This window comes from Rutilus rutilus (assembly GCF_951802725.1).
Source record: "Rutilus rutilus genome assembly, chromosome: 1".
NCBI lineage: Eukaryota > Metazoa > Chordata > Actinopteri > Cypriniformes > Leuciscidae > Rutilus > Rutilus rutilus.
Window position 1 is genome coordinate 67,661,068 of NC_140209.1, and position 16,949 is coordinate 67,678,016.

General features: G+C 38.3%; 1 long non-coding RNA gene across 1 annotated transcript; it reads left to right on the top strand.

Moving 5' to 3' along the window:
• Positions 1–6,022: 6,022 nt before the first annotated feature.
• LOC311296534 lies at positions 6,023–10,786 on the top strand. Its single transcript, XR_014628615.1, has 5 exons — positions 6,023–7,215; positions 8,263–8,295; positions 8,442–8,500; positions 8,688–8,853; positions 10,280–10,786. It is a non-coding gene; the product is annotated as an uncharacterized lncRNA (long non-coding RNA).
• Positions 10,787–16,949: the final 6,163 nt, after the last annotated feature.

Sequence of the window (16,949 nt, forward strand, 5' to 3'; positions counted from 1 at the left end):
TCTCATTTACCTTGGCTAATTCTGTAACTTCCCGGTCTTGGTGAGTCAGAGTGGCCACAAGATTATAGCACGGCGTTTTAAATAAGCGTTCCCACAGCGTTTGCAACGCAGTACGAGAGAACGTTCTCGTAAGGGAACGTACTTGGTTACTTACGTAACCTCGGTTCCCTTAGAGATAAGGGAACGAGTACTGCGTTGCCTTGCCGTGCTATTTATCTTGTGTCAGGTGTTTTCGCTTCAGTCGATTATACCTGTCAAATGGCGGATTTTATCTGTATTTATATGCTATGGTCACGTGTAGTTTCGCGCGCTTGACTTTGGCAGTGTGCCAAGTGCCCCGATTGGTTCGCGCGCCTCTGCTTATCCGCCATTGGTTCGTGCAGTTGCCCACAGCACAGCCTATCAGCACGCTCGCGCGAGCCTGATGCTCTCGCCTGTGCTGCAGCAATGCGTTTTAAAATAAAGGCTTCAATATTCTCGAGAAAAGGAGTTTTCCCCACAGCGTTTGCAACGCAGTACTCGTTCCCTTATCTCTAAGGGAACCGAGGTTACGTAAGTAACCAAGTACGTTACTGACTATCATAACGAAGATTTTATACACAATAATGGACTTTAATATGAATAACAAGTCTACTAAAGATTGTTTTAGGTCTTTAAGTTAACAAGTAGAAATGTGGGTTCAAATGATCTTTCTTAACACAGATCGATAATTGAAAGATGCATGCTGCATTTTCAGTGTTTTGCCCTCGACGCCAGTTATGACTGAACATCATTTAAGAATGCTAACGTTAGCATGGAAACTGTCTAACCACTTAACACAAATGTAATATAAAATATCGTTCACATGCAGTATGAGACTCTTACCTCAGCCGTTGATCGCTCGGGATGAGGTCTGCTGTGACGAACCAGGCTCACTGAAAAAGGGCGCGTCATTTCCGGACTGACTGACACCCAGACTACAACTAATATGTGTTCAGCGCTCCTGCTCACGGCTGCTTCTGTCGAATACGATTATAGCTTTGAACCTGTGATCACAATCCACGACTACTTCACGAGCGTAACGTTAGACTGAATTCAAATCTCCCGCTTGCCCTTGACACAGATCGACGGCAGAGACAGATCTGTAGCTAACCGTTGTGGGCGGGACTAAGCAACGAAACGTAATGGCGGATAATTTGAATCTGCGCGCGGGCGGGCACACACACACACACACACACACACACACACACACACACACTGACACACATACATACACATACGCACACAAAGCCACGCAATGTGCAGCAACGCAGATTTGGAAAAACGATTCATAAAAGACAAAATATAGGCCTAAATGAAATTTATGGGCAAATACAAATGATGATCAAAATGAACATCTATTTGCAAGACAAAATTAAAAGACTAAATAATTAAATAGGCCTGCCTAATGTGTGTACAAATCTTAAAACTCACTTTAACCCCCACATGCTTAATAATCTTTAAGGAAAACATGTTAAGTGACTGCTGATTTCTGCAGTTATACCTTATTTATTGTTTTCTAATTCCACAGAAATAATCTGTAAAATATTACTTAATTTTTTATGTTAAATTACACATAACCCTATAAAATTACAGAGAATTTCCTTTAAAAAACGTAAAAATTTATGTAAAACCAAAATAAAAGCAATTACCTGTAAATTTAATAGTGGACCTTTAAATTACAACAAATATCTGTAAAATAACAGGTATTCACTGTATAATGACAAAACGGCAAAATGCTGTAAAAAAATACAGACCGTTTCCTGTAAATTTACAGTTTTTTTTTTACAGTGCACACACACATAAACACACACACACTCACTAAATTGCCATTTCTCCAGTTGTGTAACTGATAGTGTGTGTTGGTCCGTGTAACGCTTTGCAGTTCTTTGTTCAATTTGAAATTTAATAATCAGAAATGAGAAAACGGCCCCTTTATTCGTTTTTTCGTTTTTTCAAAAAAACGAAAAAACGAGATTTCGGCTTGATTTTTCGTTTTTTTGGTTCACAGGCAAAAAAACGAATAAATGACTTCAAAATTCGTTTTCCACATCTGGGCGGCCTGACACGCCCCCTTCCGCCGATTGGTCAAGCAAATCTGAGCATGTGACGTCATCAGTTGTCGCTCTGGGGTGCGTTTCCCGAAAGCATCGTTGGCCAACTATGGTCGCAAGTTCATCGCAATGTCCATTGAACTCTATTGGTAACGACGGAACTTGCGACCATAGTTGGCCAACGATGCTTTCGGGAAACGCACCCCTGGTCAGGTCTGTTCAACAAAATAATAGTCCTCTACTATGGCTACAGATTCTTAAACTGTACAGGGCAGGTCCTATTGGGCTTTCTTCTGTGCAACTTTACACGTTTCACAGAAATCATTACATCAGAAATATTAATTATTAGTTTGCCACCAGCCTGTTTTATTTAGCTGTGTGTGGTGAAGCTGCGCTTGACAGCGCGGAGCGGGAGAGGCTCACTGACCAATGTTCAGATCAGCAGTCAGAACTTTTCTTTTAGACGCTCCGTTTTGCCACGGGATGGTGGTTGCAAATACTGTAATGCCAATCGGCTGAGGGTGGGTACCGATGATGGTGAAATACATTTTTACTGAAACTGTAATCATAGCCGCGACCCGCGAGAATGAGAATGATTGACAGGACGATAGCCGAGGCAATTAAAGGCGCAAGATAACTTATGTTAACAAAAACATAAATAAAAAAAGTGTTTAACGATTTCATGCATGAATTATGATAACCTCAGTCAGGATTTTTTTCTTATGTGTTTTTATTGCTCTTAGGGCATGGAAAACAAGATTTTATTTTTTATTTTTCATTTTACAAATTTTTCAAAGAGATTTTCAGATGTCCACTTGAATGGAGAGCATGCGTTTATGGTTTAAACTGAAGAGATATTGTATTAAATATAATACAATAATCAAACAGATAAAGTATGTGTATTTAGCAAACTAATCAATTAAATTATATCAAATCATCTGAAAACTATAAAATATATACAAAAATATATAAATGCAAAATATTGCAAAGGCAATTGAACTCCATACGTTTTCTATGCAGTATCCTGACATTTCATCTCTTTTTGAACTTTTCATCTCCACCAAGAAGAGTTCCAAAATGCTTTGAAAATGTTAATTGATCCTGTTCGAGTTCATGCTTAATAGTTTGCCTTACTGTCCTCTGAATTAACACAAAGTAGTTATTAGTAAAAATGGGGGAAACTGGATCAAGTTCCTGTGGAATCAATAAATGTTCTTGATGGCATGCATTGTTTCTCGTTTTTATTGTTTGATAATACAGCCAGAACTGGACTTCTGTTTGGGTTCCACCAGTAAGTGACATACCTTTACACACATACACACACACACCCACCCACACACACACACACACACACACACACACACACACACACACACACACACACACATATATATATATATATATATATATAGCCTATATACATTTTTTTCATGGTATAATTGTAATCTGCTTATTGTGAGCCTAAATGAGTAAATTGGTATTCAATCATTATCAGGCTGACTTGCTTTTTTATATATTGAAAGTAGTGTTTCATGTTGTCACTTCACATTTAATGGCCGCTTAGAATGAAATTGCTATGCAAATTCACAGTGCCTCCTTTGAGCTGCATTAGACAGTGTGTAATGTACATCTAAATGCAGGGTCAGATGCTGCTTCTGTGCCACCTATACTGCAAAGCTGTGTGTTTGTTCATACAGAGTTCATCAGACAGCCTAAAGCCTCTTACGTTGTTGATTTATATTTTAAACAACAATTCGACATTTGCTCGCAATGTTTTTCTTACAAAAAACCTCATCATTCTGCAGGACAATTGTCTATTACAGTATACAACATGCTTTAAGAAAAGTTTATTTCCATCACACTGTAAAGTGTTTTTAAATATTACATATAGATTACATATACCAAAGATTGTACATGTTAATTACAGTTAGTAGGCCTACCATGGGAAGTAGGGGTGCTGAGCATGGAGCATGAAGAAATATGGTTGGGGATGAAAGTTCACACAAACAAAACCAAAAAACTGTGGTGTTTTGCCTATAGGCATACATATTACGTGTGTTTGTTTTTATTTATGCTGTATTATAAAATACCCATATTATAACAAATAAATAAAATATATTTGGAAATTGCCCTTTAAAACGAAGGCTCAGTTTGTGGTTCACAATTATTTGATTAAAAACAACAAAAACAATAAAACAAAGACAAAGTCACTTATATTAAACACTTTTTTTATTTATGTTTTTGTTAACATAAGTTATCTTGCGCCTTTAATTGCCTCCGCTATCGTCCTGTCAATCACCTGTCTCATTCTCGCGGGTCGCGGCTATGATTACAGTTTCAGTAAAAATGTATTTCACCATCATCGGTACCCACCCTCAGCCGATTGGCATTACAGTATTTGCAACCACCATCCCGTGGCAAAACGGAGCGTCTAAAAGAAAAGTTCTGACTGCTGATCTGAACATTGGTCAGTGAGCCTCTCCCGCTCCGCGCTGTCAAGCGCAGCTTCACCACACACAGCTAAATAAAACAGGCTGGTGGCAAACTAATAATTAATATTTCTGATGTAATGATTTCTGTGAAACGTGTAAAGTTGCACAGAAGAAAGCCCAATAGGACCTGCCCTGTACAGTTTAAGAATCTGTAGCCATAGTAGAGGACTATTATTTTGTTGAACAGACCTGACCAGAGCGACAACTGATGACGTCACATGCTCAGATTTGCTTGACCAATCGGCGGAAGGGGGCGTGTCAGGCCGCCCAGATGTGGAAAACGAATTTTGAAGTCATTTATTCGTTTTTTTGCCTGTGAACCAAAAAAACGAAAAATCAAGCCGAAATCTCGTTTTTTCGTTTTTTTGAAAAAACGAAAAAACGAATAAAAGGGGCCGTTTTCTCATTTCTGATTATTAAATTTCAAATTGAACAAAGAACTGCAAAGCGTTACACGGACCGTGTGTTACTGCATTATCACCGTTATTGATATTCACACACTTTATTTGTGCACAATGTGTTATTAAAATCCTTCAGATGATCTGATTAAAACTGCTGGATCTCACAGGATTATTATAATCAATAATGTGAAATGAATAACACATCATCTATATAATCATAGAGATAACTGTAAAATGAACATTAATCTACTGTCACCTCCAGTATTTCACTGTTAATTCACATGTTTTATTACAGTTTAATCATGTTATTGTAGTTTATGGTCAATAAACGCTTGTTCCTGTTTCAGTCTGAACATGTTTCTTCAGTTGTTGATCTTTGACTGTTATTTTCATTCATGATAAACGTTTGTCACCCTGAGTTTCACTGTTTTTACACGTTTGCTTTTTAATGTCCAGTTTTGACTGAATCACTTTATGAATCTTCATCAAAAGAGAGTTTGGACTGAATCTAATACAGAAGAACTGTTGAACAGGAAAGTAAATGAGTCTGGGACAAATAATCAAAGTCAAAGTAAAAAACACTTAAAAAAATTATTTTCTACAAGTTTAAAAACTGTAATGTGGTTTACGTAAAAAGAATATAGTACATATTGTCCTTAAACACCTTTATATGTGAAACTACATCTGAATTATGTTAAAATATTGCAATTATAATTTTAAATCAGAAAAAAAAAATGCTCATTAAGTTTATTTTCTAACAGTCATTATTACATCAGGATTGAAACAACATGAATATATGATGAATCTCTCACTCACTCTCTCTCTCTCTCTCTCTCTCTCTCTCTCTCTCGTGGTGGGCGTCTGTTGAGTGAGTGTGGAGAGCGTGTGGGGAGTTCGAGTGAGTTTAGTTTTTTTTTGCCCGCTGTGGCTTTTTTTTTTGGTTGAATATCGCTATTTCTGGTGTTTAATCTGCATTGCAAATAAATGCATTATAAAACAAAATAGTGTTTTGACCGTTGGTTGGTTGCTAGTGTATCGCCGAGGGCATGGCGGCCCAAGGTGTTGACCATAGACAGTAGCCTATGTGTTGACTCGCTCGGTTCACTAACGCAGCGCCACGGGGTCAAAGTGGTGGCCGCTGCAAGTGTGGAAGATTGCATCTTGGCAATCGGAGAGTTTGTTGGACACAAAAGTATTCTAGCAGCGTCAAGGACGAGTAATGCAGTTGTTTGTTTTTTGAACACTGTAGAGAATGCAAACAATGTAGTGGAAAGAGGGGTTGTAATTCGTGGCCTGTTTACACTTGTGCTTTCTCTTTCAACTCCTGCTAGAAAAGTTATTTTGTCAAACGTCCCCCCTTTTATTAAAGATGAAGCCTTGGTTAAGGAATTATCACGTTTCGGAAAGTAGGTTGCTCCAGTGAAAAAGATAGCGATCGGGAGTAAATCTGAATTGATCAAACATGTGGTGTCTTTTAGAAGATTCACTTACATGATTTTAAGTGAGAACAAAACAGAACTGAATTTAAGACGCGGAAAGCGCTGCTGGAACATCTGTGCCAGTACCTGTGAATTCAGCACAGAGTGTCAAGGGCAAAACTAACAAGGTGCCTTGTGAACAAACAGTTGAAACTGTTCAAACCATGATTGAAGTCATGGAAAATAATGATTTGACTGATAAAGATCAAACAAAGTCGAATGTGAGCTTGCTTAAAGAAGCTACTGTGGTAGAATTGATGGACACAAAATAGTTCACTGAATTGTTCATCTGATATAGAGTCTTTATCAGACAGTGTAAATTTGTGTGAAGTAGACATGGATCAAGCTATCTTCAAAACTCCTCTAAAAAGGAAAAAGAAAAACAGAGAAGAACTGTTAAAAATTACCAGCAATTCACAATAATTAACAGTATTATTTTACAGTAACTTGTTGTAATTAAGTTTCCCTGTAATATCCCAATGAATACCTGTAAAAACTACAGTATCCTTGGATTTTACAGCATTTAACTCTTATTTTACAGTAAAATATTGCAATCTAAAACCTGCTGTTATATCACAACAAGGTCTGTAATATCACAGCAACACAGTGAAAAAAAAAAAGGATTTCACAGCATTAAACAGTATTATTACAGTGAAATATTGTATTGAAATTATGCCCTGGAAAGTCACATGACATAACCGAACTGTTTTGAATTTGAACTGAAAAGGCGCGGTCGTGTCCCTCTTCTGAATTTCCGGGCTGAATGGAGAAGGTGAGTAGCATACATGTTTGCAGCACTTACACCCATGTTATTTTAATATGATGATAATATTTACTTTCAAATAAACGTTTATCGCATGACACAGTTCACATTTTGTTAGCAAGTGCCCGGAATTGTTGAAAGTTCTCTCACAGCATTTGCTAATAGTAGTAGGCTAATGTTAGTAGCTAATGAAGAGAGTTTCGCTATAATTTTTCATGTCACTATCACCGTTTAGACAAATCTGGTGTTTGTAAAGTTTATAAAAACCAATGATGGGACAAACATTACTATTTATGTGTGCACATTTCTGTAATTAGTCAAGGTTATCATAGATTAGCAGGGCTAACCGTTAGCTGTTTAACTTTAATAACTTAGTGATTCAAACGGTCCATGAAAAAATATTTTTTTCAGCGGATATCCTAGTTACAACATGATTGAGCTAACGTTAACTGTTAAGGGGGTCGCACACCGGATGCGCAGCTCGGCGCTGCGCCGCGCCACGTCTTTTAAATTCGAACACATTATTCTCTATGAGAATGTAAGAGGAAGATATACATCTCTATGAATGTAAATTTTATATAAAACCATGTAAATGGCGCTCTGTGGCGCGTCAGGATTTTGAACACGGTCCTGAGCCGTTGCTGGGCGTCGCGGACAGACGCCGAAAGGCGCCGCCGGTGTGTGTACTCTCATAGAGAATAATGTGTTCGAATTTAAAAGACGTGGCGCGGCGCGGCGCCGAGCTGCGCATCCGGTGTGCGACCCCCTTTAGTCTCATGTCGTGTTCGACAACGGGAGGGTTTTAACATTAGGGTTTCCCACTTGTCCTGATATGAATGAAGAATAATAATTGTAAAAGTTGTAAATGCACGTTACATTGAGTGAGCAATCTCAAAGTGCTACAGAAAAAAAACACTATATATATATATACCACTATCATTTTTGACATACGGCTAAAATTAAATTACAATGATCAATGATCATAATCTGCATTCAAACTGAAATTCTTATTTTTGGTTGCATTTGTGTAATTTCTCCTTTTACTTTTCTTTCCAGGTCATCAGAGAGAGTTTGATGCTTGAAGTTGATGTAAGATTTTTTATTCAAATATTTAAAATGCAAAATGAGTGATTACATTATCAACATTTACCTTGCATGATTTACTACCTCTGACCAATGAACAATATTTATCCTTTATCCTAAATCCATGCTATTGTGTGTTAACTATGTTACAGCCATGTGCCACTGGTCAATACTGCAGAACTCCCCAGCAGCCCCTGCTTGATAATTCAAGGTAATGTTACTTTGATCTAGTATCGACATTTCTAACTCATTATTTTGTTTTCATTCTAGAAATCTACAAGACCACAATAAGTAATAATAATTATAATAATAATAATAATTACATTTGTATAGACATTTGTATCTTAAGCAGATCGCAAAGTGCTCATAACACATAATGCTGTATCTGTTCATTTCAGGTGACATGATGAAGCCCTCTGGATGGCTTATATCCATCGAGGGACATGTCGTGATGGGCCCACACCCTTTCTTTTTACACGGAGTAGCTGCTTTCTTCAGCAGCTATTACGTCTTCAACCTTGAGTATCCTGCCGCTGGATCGTCAACGCTGGAGTTCATTCAAAGGTATTTTATAAAGATCACATTTAATCTTGTAATTCACATTATAGTACAGGCTTCCAACTCTAATGATTGTCTTGAGGTCTAAAATGCTGACAAACGAGGTACCTGAGGCCCCGTCCACACTACCGCGTTTTTGTTTAAAAACGGAGACCTTTTGCTACGTTTACACCTCCCGTCTACACTAAAACGGCAAAAACGGAGACCCAAAACGGAGAAGTTTAGAAACGCTGCCGACCCGTTTTTCGTTTTGAAACTCCGGAGGGCGTTTTAGTGTGGACGGGTCAAAACGGAGGACTTTAGAAACGATGACGCAGAGGCTCGCGCTCGGCTCTATGATTGGGTGTCATCAGTCATGGAGTATACACAGGTAATATTCAGTACCAGTAAACTCCACCCGCTGGAACAGTTTCTTACAGTAAGAAGAAGAAGAAACTGCCTCTTGGAAGCGTCTCAGGTGCGGCTCGCGCAGTAAACGCATAGCACTACATGCTATATAGAACCGACGCCTATTTTTCATGCGACACGCAAGCGTGTTGGAAGCGTTTCCAAGAAAAATAGAATAGGAAAACATGTTTATATGTCATTTTGACACAAATACATATTAATAAATGACATTTTGATGTTTGAAAGCATTTTTTTACAGTCTATGTTTGAAAGTCTCTAGGTTTACACCGGCACGCGCATGCCCAGTGTTGGTGAATGGTCACGTGATACTCATTTTCAGTCGTTTTAATGTGGACGGAGATCAATTCTAATATGCAGCTAAAACGCTGGTGTGGACGGCGATCGTATTCGTTTTAATTCTCCGTTTCTAAACTAAAACGCAGTAGTGTGGACGGGGCCTGAGGCTAGCCTGGTGAGACCACCCTGATCTCGCGAACTCATTCAATTTCGCTCTGCAGATCAGTCTGGGTTTCTACACATGTTATGCTGACAAATACCTGCTGGTCCAATCACAGCTATTTATTTTGTTTTGGGGCAGGCTATGTGATGATGATTTTGAAACGTCTATTGCGAAATGCGAATGTATTGAATGAAGTAGATGAAATTTTCTTTCAAAGCAGAACAAAATGCTCTCAGGCCCTTTATTGAAAAGGATATGTTTGTCATACTTTCAACAGGGTTTGGTTTTAATTTACCAACTGGCCAATTGCGTGAAGATGCATTTCAGTGGCGGCACACGTTGATATGGCCTCTCATAGTAGAAAATCAACCCTATTTGCCTCAGGCAAACCTAACCTGAGGCACCTTGGCTAAAAATGGCAAAAAAAAAATTATGGTGAGAGTAAGATCTAACAAGTTTGGATTATAAATCTATTAGGGTTTGATGTGGGGAAAAAGCACAGCAAAAAGCACACCTTGATAAATGCTGTCTGCAATACATTCTGTAAGTCTATTTGAAACTGAAACTATCTTTGCTTATTAACAGGTGCTTCCTGGGCATCAATCCTGAAAGAGGCTCAAAGACCAAGAAGCGGACAACAATGAACCCTCATGTGAGCACCCTTTTGAGGAAACTTATTGACTTTGAGTGGGCATCATAGTTTTTTTTTGCAGCGGTAGTTGTCAGGCTCAGTTTTGAGTAGCCTTGTTCTTTTTGTAATTTTTCAAGACAACTTTGCACTACAAGATTTTTACACAATGCTGTTGCGTGTGGACTCATTATAATGTTTGAGACTGAGAGGAGCGCCTGACCCCTTTACGACATTCCTTCATCGCTCTCTTATCTTGCCATGAAGGCCTCATTCCCATCCTGTCCATTACTGTTATTGTGACACAGCTAGTTGAATTGCAAGTTTGCACAATTTCTCTGCATTTTCTGACTTTTATGACTAGAAAGTTGAATTTCTTGAACTCTTGAAGTTCTTGGCATCTGCTGTACATTGAAAAATATGTATTTGTTAATAAATATGCCATTGGGCTAACATTGACTTTACCTCAGAGTTGTTTGTTGGGGGGAGGGGGTTAATTGTACAATGATTGTAAATTCACAGTATATTATTGTCAACTTGTACATTACTTTCAAAGTACACACTGTAAAAGTACAGGGCCTTGTAACAATGTACAGCAAAAGATTGTAATTCCCCAGTAATGTACTGTAATATCACAGTAATTGCTTTGTCATTGAAGCTGTGAAGTTACAGTATACAGTTGTGCTTTTACAACAATGCATTGTAAAATCACAGATATAAAATTACAGTAAATTGCTGTGAGTATATTTCACAGTATATTGCTGTAATCCTTACTGTGAAAGTCATGCAAAATTTATCCAATTATTTATTGTAAATTCACAACGAAAAATTTTGCAGTATCGAAACAAGCAAGAAAAGAGCAGAAGAATGATACAGATAATTTTGAAAGTGAATTGTCTGATTCTGGTGCTTCAAGTTGCTCACAAAGTGAATGGAAATGTAATGATTACAGTGCCGAAGAAATTAAGAAGTTTTTAAAAGTGACAAAAAATCAGAGAGGGGTACAGATTGCTTATTATTTCCCAGATCTGAAACGGTTTGCGGAAAGCACTAAGAATCTAATGAGTGAAGGTTGTTTTCTGGATAAAGAAGTATATCGACTGAAAAAAATGTTTCAAGAATACAAAATCAGTTGAATAATAATGACGACAAAGTGGCATAACTTTTTTATCCTGAGCGGCTGTTTGTTTTTGTATGGTTTAATTTTTTTTTGTTTCCTTTTTTTCTTTGCACATGGCAGATATCCGTATAGCATCTTTAAATGTGAACGGAGCCAGAGATGATGTAAAGAGAATGCAAGTGTATGAAACAATGAAACAGAAACAACTTGATGTTCTTTTTTTTACATAACAAGAAACACACAGTGATGATAAAAATGTTACAGATTGGATAAAAGAATGGAATGGTCATATATTTCTAAGTCATAAAACTTCACGTAGTGGAGGAGTTGCCATCTTGTTTGCAAATAACTTTACCCCATGCTCTTTTAAAATGGAGGAAATAGTAAAGGGGAGACTTTTGAAAATTCAAGCCCTTTTTGAAAAATATGTTCTGGATTTTATTTGTGTATATGCCCCCACTTTACCAATAGAGAGAGTGGCTTGAGAGTGCCCAATGATGATGATATATTGCTTTTTAATGAATCATGGTACAAAATACATATAGGGCTAGTTTTAATTAATTAAATATGTATTAAATTAGAATTAAGTTCTTAGTGTAATCTTTAATGTAGTTTTTTTTTTTTTTTCGTCCTGCAGTACTTTGCAGCTAATAGACATATTCACATATTCACACTTTTTCCACAGTAAAGCACATTCCACAAAAATGCAGTTTTTTGGTCATGATGCAAAACAACTTGTACATATGTTCTACAACACACACTCACACCCCAAGCTGTCTTATCTAGTTACTTGTCTGAGTTCGGTCGCCGTGCATCTGATACTCAACTGACATTGGCTCATCTGCGTTCGAGGATTTGCTGTCTAATGTTTGACTGGGACCCTGCAGGTGCAGGAGAAGGAAGAGAGATGGAGCTGGATGAACAGTCAGAGGCTGGCCAAAGTGAGAGATTGGAGAAGGACAGGCGAGAGACAGGTCAAAGACAGGAGAGCTATGGAGAGGAAACTGAGGAACAGATGAGCACAGTGGCAGCAGAGAACATTAGACAGGGGGCGAGGGCAAAAACCACTGCTCACAATATAGAGGGAAACAGTGACCTGGGGGAAAAGCATTGTGGCCCAAAACAGGTTAAGTTGTCTCAATATCCCCAGCACAACTTTGGGTTAAAAAAGCGATATTTTAATTCGAACTGGTTTGGAAACTTTCCCTGGTTGGAATATTCTGTATCTAGAGATGCAGCTTTTTGTTTTTCCTGTAGGATGTTTGGTAAAAATGTGAAACATGACACCTGTGTTAGCACTGGCCAAACAAATTGGAAAAAAATCGCTAGATCTCTTTAGAGAGCATGAGAAAACACCTGCCCATAAAGCAAGCATGCTGTCCTGGCACAGCTTTAAAACAAGTGCTGTTCATGACAGTGTAAGTGAACAATCGCACTCAGCAAATGAGGCAGAAATAAAAGACAGACCGGAGTACCTTACCCGTATTGATGCTGTGACACAATTCCTGGCCAAGCAAAATATTCCCTCTAAAAAATGCTGGGTTATTTTTAAACCCAAATGCTGGGTTGAGCATTTTGACTATGTTGCTGGGTTATTTTCCCCGTAATCAGCTGACAATGACCCAGCATTTGGGTTTGTTTTGGAAACTTTGACCCAAATTGTGAATTTGAATTATTGACGACGGACCCTTAACGTTACATTATTTAACACGAATAGTGTTGTCACGATACCAAAATTATTGTTTCGATACCGATACCAAGTCAAGTATTGCGATTTCGATACTTTTTCGATACTTTTCCTGAAAAGGGAGAAACACTCTCAAATATCATTGCTGTGCTTTATTTTAAAGCCGGGACAACATTCTAATCATATAACACACTAATAAATGAACATATGAACAGCAGATATATTAAACATTTGAACAAAATATGAAATATCAAAATATAAAAAAATAAATTAGAGCAATGACATTCAAGGTAAAAATAAATAAATAAATTTAGCAGCATTATCTCATTTATCATAAGAAACATAAGAGTTACCAGTAATAACTTTATCTTGATTCTGAACTTTGAATAAAAATATGAACAGCGATTATATTAAACAATGTTTAATATTGGTAACATATGATAAGCCTCATTGGTGATATATTTGACATATCCCACTAAACAAAATGATGTCCTTTCAGACGTCTTTTCAATGTCTTTGTTACAAAAATCGGACGTTGAAATGACGTCCACTGAGGAGCCAGAATGAAAGGTGTTATGACGTATTTTTTCGACGTGTTCTGCACGTCCGATATAGACGTTCATCGAACCTTCGTACAAGGTTAAAACTAGTTCAGATGTGGCCATTGTGGACATATTTCAACATCATTTATGGTCTCATTTAGACATAATTACTTTGACTATTGCTGTCTCAGATGATCTCAGTGAGAATTAACAGAGGTTTAGATGTTGATATTTGTTTAATTTGAAGTGTCACCATTGTGGTGATCAATGTTTGCTTTAGTTGGGCTCTTGGTCCCCTTTCTTTTTACTTTAACTTTTTTTTGGCTGCTGTAAAAGTGTGTTTGTGTAACACAATTGTTGTGGCAGAGTTGACCACATTAGAAGCCCGATGTTAAGTGTAAGGATTTCTTTAACTCTTTTTAATTGAATGTTTTCTTGTCCTGGGATTACATGTAACATATTGTTTCTACTTTCAGAGGACAGGTCATGATGTCTGCGGACCGGCAACATTTCCAGCAGGCAGAGAAATAGCACAGAAGTCCAGGGCCAAGGTGGATGAAGAGGGCCTTGAAATAGCTGTGTGCAGACATGAGTCTCGCTGCAAGGCTTGAGCCTCTACCGTGGTGAAATATATGCCTACCCAATGTTCCTGCAGAAGGAGCTGGCACACGCTGCAAATGCAACACTCTTTTGTATGGACATTGCTTGCAGGGAGATAGCCATTGCCAAATGATAACTGAAGTTTTTACTGATGTTTTACCTTTATTAATATATGCCATGCATGGGAATAACACCATGACTAGCTAAAAATCACACATTTTTTATATTATGGAATTAGAAAATGAATATGGCTACCTTATCAGTACTGATATGACAAATTACCATACATATGACTACATACTGTAGTGTTACAGGAATTGTACTAGTCACTTAGATCCTGGTTTGTCTCCTTACCAGTTTTGGCAGTTTTCCCTTTACAGGCACTGGCCTTATTTGGAAAAGATGGCAGAAAAGTTATCCGAGCTCCAACCACTTCCCATGATGAACCCTTTTCTGTCTGTAATGCATGCCAAGGCTCACACTGGCAAATGTGAGGTACTGTGTGTGAGTTAAGTTTACCTTTTAATGTTTTAATGAAACATCCTTACAGCATCAGAAAAATGTAGCTTGATTATTATCTCGGTAAATATGCACGTTTCATAAGTCAAAAGTAGTAAACATTATTGAAATACTTTAATGCAGTGGTTTTCAGACCTGTCCTGGAGGACCCCAGCACTGCATTGTGTACAGTATGTCTCCCTTATCTCACACACACAATTCAGTTCTTGCAGTCTCTACTAATGAGCTGATGAGTTACATCAAGTGTGTCATATAAGTGAGATATACAAAATGTGTAGTGCTGGGTATCCTCAAGGACAAGCTTAAAACCACTTATTTAGTGTCTGTGTGTGTGTGTGTGTGTGTGTGTGTGTGTGTGTGTCTGTGTATATATATATATATATATGCTTATGAACTTTTTAAACATAGTTAACATTACTATCAGTGATCACACTGTTACAACAGTACTGGTCATTCTGGTTTAACAGCAGGGTTGTTTGCAGGAGATGCTTCCTGATCCCGTCCAAAAGTTCTGACTGCACAATTGCAGTTGTGAAAGCTTTTCTTTCATTGTTATCCTACCTCAAAACATTTTATATTTTCATATATTGATTATCAATTGATGATACACAAACTAATAAATAAGATTTGAATGATATAGGTCTTGGTCTTCTTCTTGGGAGCAGGTTAGGTGGGGCGGGAGAAGCCAGGAGGGAGCAGGAAACACTGTTGGTGAAGAGCTGGAACAGGTCAATAGCTTCCTTTCAAGGGCAGCTCTTACTACAAACTACATGACCAAGTCAAGTAAAGGGTTAACCAGTGTGTTTGACACACAATGCTAGATTGTACAATTGATTTGTTCTTATTAGGGCCCGAGCACCGATGGTGTGAGGACCCTCTTGGAATTGCTCTGTTTATTAGGGCCCAAGCCCTGAAAGGGCGAAGGCCCTATTGTTTTCGTTAGGATTATTAGGGCCCAAGCCCTGAAAGGGCGCAGAGCCCTATTGTTCTTCTAAGGATTATTAGGGCCCAAGCCCTGAAAGGGCGAAGGCCCTATTGTTTCCGGTAGGATTATTTATTAGGGCCCAAGCCCTGAAAGGGCGAAGGCCCTATTGTTTCCGGTAGGATTATTTATTATTATTATTATTATTAGGGCCCAAGCCCTGAAAGGGCGCAGAGCCCTATTGTTTTCGTTAGGATTATTAGGGCCCAAGCCCTGAAGGGGCGAAGGCCCTATTGTTTTCGTTAGGATTATTATTAGGGCCCAAGCCCTGAAGGGGCGAAGGCCCTATTGTTTTCGTTAGGATTATTATTATTATTATTGTTCTTCAAGGGTTCGGGGGCTTTTGGGGCCTTTAACGTGCTCAAAAACTCATGAAACTTTGCACGCAGGTCAGAACCCGCGGCCATTAGGGCCGGGCTGAAGCTGGTACCCGGGCGTGGCAGGGGGGCTCAACAGCGCCCCCTAGAACACAATCTTAAATCTTGGACACATACAAGAACGTATTAGTATGAAACTCGGTACACATATAGATCTCATCGGGCCGAACAACTTTCGCGCTCTAAGTTATTAGCTCTGCCCAACAGGAAGTCAGCTATTATGGGTTGTTTGAAAAACGCATGCTGTGGAATTTAATGTACTCCTCCTAGGGAATTGATCCGATCCACACCAAACTCGGTCAGCATGAAGTCAAGATATTGAGGATGCTAAATTGCGGACGGATTTTTGATATCTCGAACGGTTTGGCCGTGGCGATGAAACGAATTTATAGCGAGAAAAGATAAACAGGAAGTGTGTTATAACTTCTGCATACATTAACTGATCTTGATGAAACTTCCGCAGTGTGTTCGTTGTAAGAGGCCGATCACATGGATGTGACTATTGTGAGTCAAAGTTATAGCGCCACCAACTGGCAGCAGGAAGTGTGTCACTTTCAAAATGCTTTGAAATCACCCTCTTATTTTTACCCGATTTGCTTCAAACTTTATGTGTATAATGTAGACACACGGCAGATGTAAACCTGTGAAAGGATTATTGATATCTTAGATACTGTTGCCGTGGCAACGCATCAAACTTTAATATTCTTTTTTGATGCTTTTGAGACTCTTAACATATTTGAAATTGCATGAAACTCAACAGACACATCACATTTATTAGCCAGTAGACATGTGCTAAGTTT